General features: G+C 40.4%; 1 protein-coding gene across 3 annotated transcripts in view; it reads left to right on the forward strand.

The window, feature by feature from the left end:
• Positions 1-612: 612 nt before the first annotated feature.
• Positions 613-9402, forward strand: part of Ints8 (integrator complex subunit 8) — a 62106-nt gene continuing 53316 nt past the window's right edge. For 2 of the 3 annotated variants that reach the window (XM_048782823.1, XM_048782824.1), the window contains exons 1-2: positions 613-618; positions 4774-4779. The gene's annotated coding sequence lies outside the window, so the exon portion shown is untranslated. Of the gene's footprint in view, positions 619-4773; positions 4780-5850; positions 5857-9402 lie in introns of those variants that run through there. The other variant, XM_015485971.2, reaches the window with a different exon arrangement.

Raw genomic sequence — 9402 nt, forward strand, 5'->3', positions numbered from 1 at the left:
CTAAACTTTTCTATATTAGACATGACCATTGATCATTGACTTGGATGTGAGGGCAATGCAAAATTGCTATAAGAATTTTTTAATTCATACTCTCAATACTAGTACTTTATCTTGACCCAGACCAGGAACTAACAAGTTACAGGTTGACACTAGTTTGTAAACAATACTTAAAATATCTCTATCCTCTGATTTTGTGTATGTGTTCTAAAACTTTTATTTTTCTGTTTTGATATTTTTGTTTTGTTGTTGTTTTGCAGTATTGGAGATTGAACTCAGAGCATCTCACATGTTAGGCAAGCACTCTAAGTTATTTTTTCAAGATTATTTATTAAAGAAGTCACTTTGTTTGCTGGTACATTCTCATGTGTACTAATATTGAAATTGTAAGTGGGGCGGGGGCAGCTGTAGCTCAGTGGTAGAGGGCTTGCCTAGCACATTCGAGGCTCTGGTTTCGATCTTAGCACCACATAAAAATAAACAAATAAAAGCATTCTGTCCATCTACAGCTACAATAAAATAAAATAAAAACCTTTAAAAAAAGAAATTTGTATGGCTAATACTTTGAAATCCAGCATATCCCATAGCTTGATAAGAACAGTGTATCTGCCTTAGACAATTGTGATTTTTTTTTTTTAAACAGCATGGAGAAATAGAGACGGAAGTAAAGGATGTGTGTAGCGGTACTCTTAATAATTACTCTGAGGCACATATTCAACCACACCAATCATCAAATATAAACAATTAATGCAAAAAGTGGTGGATGTGTGGGAGCACCCCAACTAGCATTCAATGCACACTAATTAAACACTATAAGCAAATCACACAATGCTAGGGCAACCACGAGCCCTAAAATACCTCTGATGCCACTCGACTTCTCTTAGCCCAAAGAGCAGATGTTGTCCTTGTCTGATGATTCTCTCCAGCCAATGACTGGACGTCAGGGAATGGTGGAGTCGGTCCAGGGATGGACAGCAAGGCAGCCAGTCTCACTGATGTCCTTAGAGCAAAACTCTTCAATGTGGCAGGAGCAGTAATTTAAATACAGTTCCAAGTTGGTGTTGTATATTGGTGATTGGTTACATCCAGTGAAAGTCAATGTCCATTGGTTATGTCCATCGAGGTGATGTAACGCAGCCGGGCATGTTCTTTGTGCATGTCCATGGAGCTGTGTTCCCTATCAGTTGTAACCAGTCATTGCTAAGCATGCCTATGGCTAGTGCCCCTTATAGCTCTTTATCAATTGCAAGCAGACATAACTAAGCAGTACAATGGCTGCTGTTCCTTATGGCTACCAACTTAGTGAGTCCCAGCATGTCCCAGCATGTCTATGGCAGATGCTGCTTACATTGTGGTATACAAATGATATATTAATATGCCAATATTTCTCTAGCCACTGAGAACATAAGTCCTAAAATCAAATTCTAAAAGCACACCTTGAATTTTTCTCCTATCTGTATGCAGAGTGGGTTTTTTTAAAGATGTTTTATTTTTCTTTATTTATTATGTTGTGCTGAGGATTAAACCCAGTGCCTCACACATGCTGGGCAGGTGCTCTACCACTGAGCCCCAGCCCCAGCCCTGCAGAGTGGTTTTTATGTTTTAAAAATCTCTAATGTAAAAGTATAGTACTTGGAAATAAAAGCAAAAAGAGAGACAAATGCAAGTTTGTGATTTTTGTTTTCCAGATGCCTGGCTGACAGAATGAAAGTGATAAACATACTCCCAGCCAGTTGGAAAGAATTTACTCTTTCCCCTGAGACCCCTGGCAATGCAAAATGGAGGCACCTGTCTGCCCCAGCTTACTGTAGAGGGTCTCCATACTGGAGATTGAACTCAGGGGTGCTCTACCAGTGTTGTACATCTCCAGCCCTTTTTATTTTATTTTGTGACAGGGTCTTGCTAAGTTTTCCAGGCTGGCCTGGAACTTTCAGTCCTCTTCCCCATCCTCCCAAATTTCTGGAATTACAGACTTACACCACCAAGCTGGGCATGCCACTGTAGAGGGTTTATAAAGGAAGGTGGTAGAAGGTCACCACGTGAAAACAAATGACCTCAGAGACTCAGCACTGGCTCCATCATGACAACCAGCATATGGCTGTTCTACTTCTTAGGCAAATTCTTCATTCAGTAAAAAGAACTACTCTTTGTCATCCATTCAGCTAGACAGATATTTGCTGAATGTAGTGGCACACACCTGTAATCCCGATCCTGGTGACTCAGGAGGCTGAGGCAGGAAGAGCATGAGCTCAAAGCCAGCCTCAGCAATTTATCGAGGCCTGAAGCAACACAGTAAGACCCTGTCTCTAAATAAAATATAAATAAGGGCTGGGGATATTGTAAAGACAAATGACATACACATGAAACAGAAAACCTCAGATCAGCAGGCTTTTCTTTATTCAGTATTTAGGGGCAGAGTCAATTGGTGTAACCCTGCTGTGGCTCATTTTCTGGGCAGAAAATGGTGATGGGCTGAAGCAAGGATCTGGGTTATATAGGCTTCATTTAGGGTGGGACAGGTGGGCAATTCCTGGGGTTCATTATATTGGGACTGGCTGACCCATTAGGGTGGGACAGGAAAGTAAATACGGAATTTCCTGGGGCTTATTGTATTGGGGTCAAGTGATCCATTAGGGTGGGCATCAGGTGCCAGTCAGGTGCAAGTTCCTTTGGTGTTCCTTTGGACTAGCAGATGCCTGAGTTTTGAAATGATAAAAGCCTAAGGGAAATGTTCTTGGACTTATTTCCCACATCCTTCAGATGCAGCTCAGTGGTTAAGTGCCTGCCCCTCGGTTCAATCCATGATACAAAAGACGGTGTGGGGGCGGGATTTGAAGCAAGGACACTGTTTTATAAGCTCTTTAAGTTCATTGCTGATTATAAAAACCCAGAACATACTATGAATCACAAGTACCTTAGGAACAGTTTAATATTGTTTTGAGGTTAGATAAAGGAAATATTAAAGATCTATAGCTCTGGTTTGTAGGGGAGGATTTGTATGTAGGTGAAATGCGGGGGTTACATGTTCAATAAAGTGATTTATTTAGGAAACATTTATTGGGTGTCTGCTGTGTACCAAAGACTTCGATGTAAACAATGTAGCTACCCTCCTTCCCCTACCTTCCCCAAGTCCCTATGCCAAGAGTTTAGACCCCACAAAAGAAGTTAGACAGTTCCATAGGTAATTACAAGGGGGAAGAAGAGGGCCACAACAGGGATGCCCAGTGCTATGAGAATAGACACCAGGGTGACTGGTCAAGGAGGCAAAGAAGGTTGCAGAGAGTTAATATAAAAAGAAAATAATTTTGATAACTGTAGGACTCACTACCTCTTGAAAGATCTGTTTTGGGAAATACTAACATGTGACTTAGTTAGATATTGAAGAATAGCTTAAATAGAAAATAGATACTTCCACAATAAGCCTCATGTCATATTCTTTTTTTGCTTGTTTGGTTTTTTGGTACTGGGGGTTGAACTCAGGGGCATGCGACCACTGAGCCACATCCCCAACCCTATTTTGTATTTTATTTAGAGACAGGGTCTCACTGAGTTGCTTAGTGCCTCTCTTTTGCTGAGGCTGGCTTTGAACTCACAATCCTCCTGCCTCAGCCTCCCCAGCTGCTGGTATTACAGGAATGCGCCACTGCACTCAGCTTAGATCCTATTCTTATACTGGGAAGAGGTGATTTTGTCTAATCTTTATTACTGGCAGATACGAACACTACCCCAAGAGGCCACAAGATGGCAATGTAATCATCAGCATAGTTCCCTCCCCCAAAATATTAAATAAAATTTCAAATTCTCTGTTGATAACAATTCTATTTCTTTTTCTTTTCTTTTTTAGAATTCTCAAAGAGGGCTAGGGATATGGCTCAGTTGATAGAGTGATTGAGTTGCATACACAAGGCCCTGGGTTCAATCCCCAGGACCACCAAAAAAAATTCTCAAAGAAATGAAATGAATCCAAATTTATTTTTTTTATGTGATTCTCAGGGAACTTTTATGTTTTAGAATACAGAAAAGTAAAATTATGCATTGCATACTTGCATTTTGTTTTTCCATGGTAATTCTTCTGGTTTCCTATACTGTGTGTTGGCAGTGTGAGAGGTCCATATTTCAGAAGGGAAGAATTTATGCCCTAACAGAAGTTTGGGAATTTGGGAATCATCTTGTCATAATAGTACATTAGCAGTTATGAATAGTCATTTGTTCTAGCTGGGCATGGTGGCACATTCCTGTAACCCCAGTTATTCAAGAGGTTGAGACAGGAGGATCAGAAGTTTGAGGTCAGGGACTGGAGCTGTGGCTCAATGGCAGAGCGCTTGCCTGGCATGTGCGAGGCACTGGGTTTGATCCTTAGTACCATATACAAATAACATAAAGGCATTCTGTCCATCTACAACTAAAAGAATTTTTTAAAAAAAGAAGTTTGAGGTCAGTATGGCCAATTTAGTGAGATACTATCTCAGAAAAAAAATCAGAGCAAAAATCATAACTCAGTGGTTAAGCACCCCTCCCCCTGCAAAATCATTTATTACTTGTTAGCTGTTTTACCTAATGGTGATATAGAAACTCTTCCACCTGAGCTTTGTCTGAGCACAGTTTGAATCATTCCTGTTTTAGCTCTCATTTTGTTATTAAATCTCTTTCTGAAGACTTGAGGAAAAAGACCTTCAAAATTGTTGCACGTGGTCCTTCCTTCCTTCCTTCCATTTGTTGATTCCTTTCTTTTTTCTTTTTTTTTAAAAATATTTTTTTAAAGAGAGAGACAGAGAGAGAGAATTTTTTTTTAATATTTATTTTTTAGTCATCATTGGACACAACATCTTTGTTGGTATGTGGTGCTGAGGATCGAACCGCATGCATGCCAGGTGAGCGTGCTACCACTTGAGCCACATCCCCAGCCCTCCTTTCATTTTTCAATGGAGGAAACCTGTAGAGATGAGGTGAGACACTATTCCCTGGAAGGGAAGATGATTCATAGGCATTGGCAAAATGTCATGACCAAGGACATGAAGAAGAGGGCTGGGGGCCCTTAGAAAAAGGGCTTATTTTGAGAAAACAGAAGCCATAAGAAGGGACACTCAACTACCCTTCAGCTAAGTGAACAGCCTTCCTGAATCTAGATGCTTCCTTTCTACTCTAGGGAAGACACATCCCTTCAGTTAATAGCAGCCTCCTGGCTTGGTAGACCATCTTCTCACCCTCTTGTGCCTTTAACTGTTCCCTCTCTCCTGGATCTTTACCATCCACAAATCTTTCCTAGTAAACAAGAAAAATAAGAAGACAAAGAAGAAAAAAACAAAACCAAAAAAATCCCTTAACCTCATAAATTCTTCTTTTTTTGGGGGGGGGGTACCGGGGATTGAACTCAGGGGTACTCAACCACTAAGCCACATTCCTAGCCCTATTTTGTATTTGAATTCGTGATCAAGGTACCTGTCTTAAACTACTTACTCTTTTTTTGGTACTAGGGATTTAACCCAGGAGCAGTTAACCACTGAGCCACATCCCCCCAGCTTACCCCATCCTTTTTTAAATTTAGAAACAAGGTTTTGCTAAATTGCTGAGGCTGATTTGATCCACCTTTTTCAGACTCCTAAACCTCTGGGATTACAGGTGGGCACTACTACCTTTGCTTTTGGTACTAGAGATTGAACTCACAGACATTCAACCACATCTCCAGCCCTATTTTGTATTTTATTTAGAGACAGGCCTCACTATTGTGGAGGCTGGCTTTGAACCCTTGATCCTCCTGTCTCAATCTCCCAAACTGACTGGATTACAGATGTGTGCCACCGCCCAGCTCAAAACTTTTTTTTTTTTTAACATTTTTATTTTATTTTATTTAGAGACAAGGTCTCACTGAGTTGCTTAGCATCTTGCTTTTGCTGAGGCTGGCTTTGAACTTGAAAGGACACTTGCAGAGTGCACATGAAGTTCAAGGACCACACCACACACACAGAACGTCACACAAGAGATTTATTGTCAGTAACAGGAAGCATACCGACAAGGCTGTCCCTCCAAGGAGAGCAGCAGCCTGTGGGCACTTACAGAGCAGCTTTATAGCCTGCAAGAGGAATCTCATAAGCTGTTCAGGAATTTAAACTGGGGTGAGGTTGATCGTTTTACAGGCACACGTTCTTAATGAGAAGTTAAGCAGCATTGCCTCAGAATCAAAACTTTGGAACCTCTAGATAAAATGGCTCCTGATCTAAAATGGCAAATCCAATGACAATATTGATCTGATGTCAATAGAACTCGAGATTCTCCTCCCTCAGCCTCCTGAGCCACTGGGATTATAGGCATGTGCCACTGCCTGGCTCATACCTTTTTTTTTCTTTTAGTTGTAGATGGACACAGTACCTTTATTTTATTTATTTTTATGTGGTACTGAGGATTGAACCCAGTGCCTCACATGTGCTAGGCAAGTACTCTACCACTGAGCCACAACTCCAGCCCCACAACTACCTATTCTTAACACATTCTAATTCATTGTTTAAAGAGGAACCCAAGACTGGTTGGTTAGTCATGGTGCTAGCCTGCAATCCCTGCTATTCAGTACACTGAGGCAGGAGGATTGTAAATTCAAGGCCAGCCTTAGCAATTTAGCCAAGACCTGTCCAAATAAATAAATAAACAAACAAATAAATAAATAAAATAGGACTGGAGATGTAGCTCTGAGATAGAGTACCCCTGGGTTCAACCCATTACAAAAAAGAAAAGAAAAAAACCAGAGTGTGCAATTTAAAAGATTAATTTTATCTTGTCATTTCTTTCTTTAAAACATTCCAGGGCTGGGGTTGTGGCTCAGTGGTAGAGTGCTCGCCTAGCATGCATGGGGCACTGGGTTCAATCCTCAGCACCACATAAATGTAAAATAAAGATATTGTATCCACCTAAAACTTACAAAAAAAAAAAATTCCAAAGGCTTCCTGCTCACTATAAATAAGCCCTGCAGAATTAGCTCTTCTCCTTCTACCTGGTCTTTTCTCTCCCTGTGAGTTTCAGTGTACCACTGCCTCATCTGTTTCTGGAACTTACCAGAACCTTTTTCACTTTTACTCTTCCCTAACTTGTTCTTAATATTGCAGCCATAATCGACTTAAAAAAATAATAAAAAAAAAAAGTCCAAAATCTTAACATGGCCTATCTTGGCCTCAGAAAATTTAGTCCTTACTGACCTCTCTATTCTTTCCCCATTCCATGCTCTTTATCTCCATGGTCTGATTCTATCTGAATTATTTTATTTTATTGGTGCTGGGGATTGAACTTAGGGGCACTCAAACACTGAGCCACATCCCCAGCCCTATTTTGTATTTTATTAAGAGACAGGGTCTCACTGAGTTGCTTAGCACCTTGCTTTTTTGCTGAGGCTGGCTTTGAACTTGAGATCTTCCTGCCTGAACCTCCCAAACTGCTGGGATTACAGGCATGTGTATTCGAATTATTTTGATTATTCTAACAGTTCAGGCTTTTGCCTACCGGAGCCTCTATACCCGAGCCTCTATAAATTAGGCTTGGGATGTTTTTACTGCACACACCCCTATCCCAGCAGAAAGCTCTTCCTCTCCCCTTTCAGTTTAGGTAATTTCCACTCATTTTTTCAAATTTCTTCTTAAACTTCCACACTCATCATTTCCATTTACCTCCACTCCTCAGATCTAATTGATTTAGTTAGTATAACATCCTGGGCTTCCTCTTTGTTAGAACTTCACAACTTCAGATTCATTTCGAATGACTGGTTTTCCCATTACATTGTGAGCTCTATGATGGAGGGACCCCATCGACCATATTATTTATCATCTACATGGTGCCTGACCCAGAGTAGCTGCTCTATCTCACCTTTTGTTGATGAATTGATCCTTCTAATGCCCAATATATAAAAAAATAAGCTATGATTGAAACCGAAGGAAGTCAGCCTACAGTACATCACTGTATGTACATGTTCTTCCAGACACAGTTTTTTCCTCCTCTAAAGGGCCTCCAAGGAATCCTCTGGCTCTAAATAACAGAGTTTGGAAAACATGAATTAGACTCTCAAAATTTGAAGAGCCTAAATTAACAAAATACCAGTAGGGAGGTTAAATTGTTATTTTATCTGTGGAAGGTTTGGCATCTTTTAGTCCTCAACTAGGCATAAAAAGTGACAGGAAGATGACACTCATGTTTCTGACTCCAGTAACAGAATAGATTATAGGAACATATTGTAGTATAGAGAATATCTAAGGGACAGATTTGAAACTCATTTTATAAATGTTGAATATATGCCACCTCTGAGATGGTGAAGTGGAAATATCCAGAAGTCCTTTGTTTTTTTCATTGGTTAAAAGGTATATAACAGTTTTGCTTAAAGGACAGAATTAGAATAACGTATATGAAAATGATTTGCAAATACAAGAGTTTTATATATTAGCTATTACTTACCAATTTTTTTTCTAGGAAACAGCCTCTGTATAAAAAGCTTCCCTGTTGGGCTGGGGTTGTGGCTCAGTGGTGGAGCATTCAACTAGCACATGTGAGGCACTGGGTTTGATTCTCAGCACTGCATACAAATAAATAAAATAAAGGTATTAGGTCACTGGGGTACTGCCCTCAAATGGGATTATGGAATGAGTTTTATAAATGAATTTTCATAAGAACAAGTTGTTACAAAAAGGCCAAACCAGACCCCTGAATCTTCCTATTTCCTGTGATATCTTCTCCATAGGTCCTGTCATCTTGGTGCCATCTTCCATGAGACTGTCACTGGGAGTCAAACTAATAGAGTCATCAGACTTTCAGCTTCCAAAACTGTGAGTTAACTAAAAATCTTTTAAGTACCCAATTTGGGGTATCTTGTTATAGCAACACAAAACTGATTAACACATGGGTAGTATCATTTACCTGTATTTCCCTTAAGTTTGACCTCTTTTAATTCTGTTATCAACCCTGACTTATGCACTATCATTATTCCTGCTTTCAAACGTGGAAACTAAGGTGTGAAGAGGTTAAATCTCTTATCTCAAGTGTTAGCCAGGCGTTTTAGCACATTCTTGTAATCCCAGTTACTAGGGAGACTGAGGCTGGAAGACTGTTAGTTGGAACCAACCAACTAGGCAAATTAGTTAGACGCTGCCTTAAAAAAAAAGAATAAAAGACAGGTGTGGTGATGCACGCCTGTAATCCCTGTAATCCGAGCGGCTCAGGAGGCTGAGACAGGACGATTTTGAGTTCAAAGCCAGCTTCAGCAAAAGTGAGGCCCTTAGCAACTCAGTGAGACCCTGTTTCTAAATAAAATACAAAATAGAGCTGGGGATGTGGCTCAGTGGTCGAGTGCCCCTGAGTCCAATCCCCAGTACCGAGAGAGAGAGAGAGAGAGAGAGAGAGAGAGAGAGAGAGAGAGAGGAAGAAGAAGGAGGAGGA

This window comes from Marmota marmota, unplaced genomic scaffold, assembly GCF_001458135.2.
Source record: "Marmota marmota marmota unplaced genomic scaffold, marMar, whole genome shotgun sequence".
Lineage (NCBI taxonomy): Eukaryota > Metazoa > Chordata > Mammalia > Rodentia > Sciuridae > Marmota > Marmota marmota.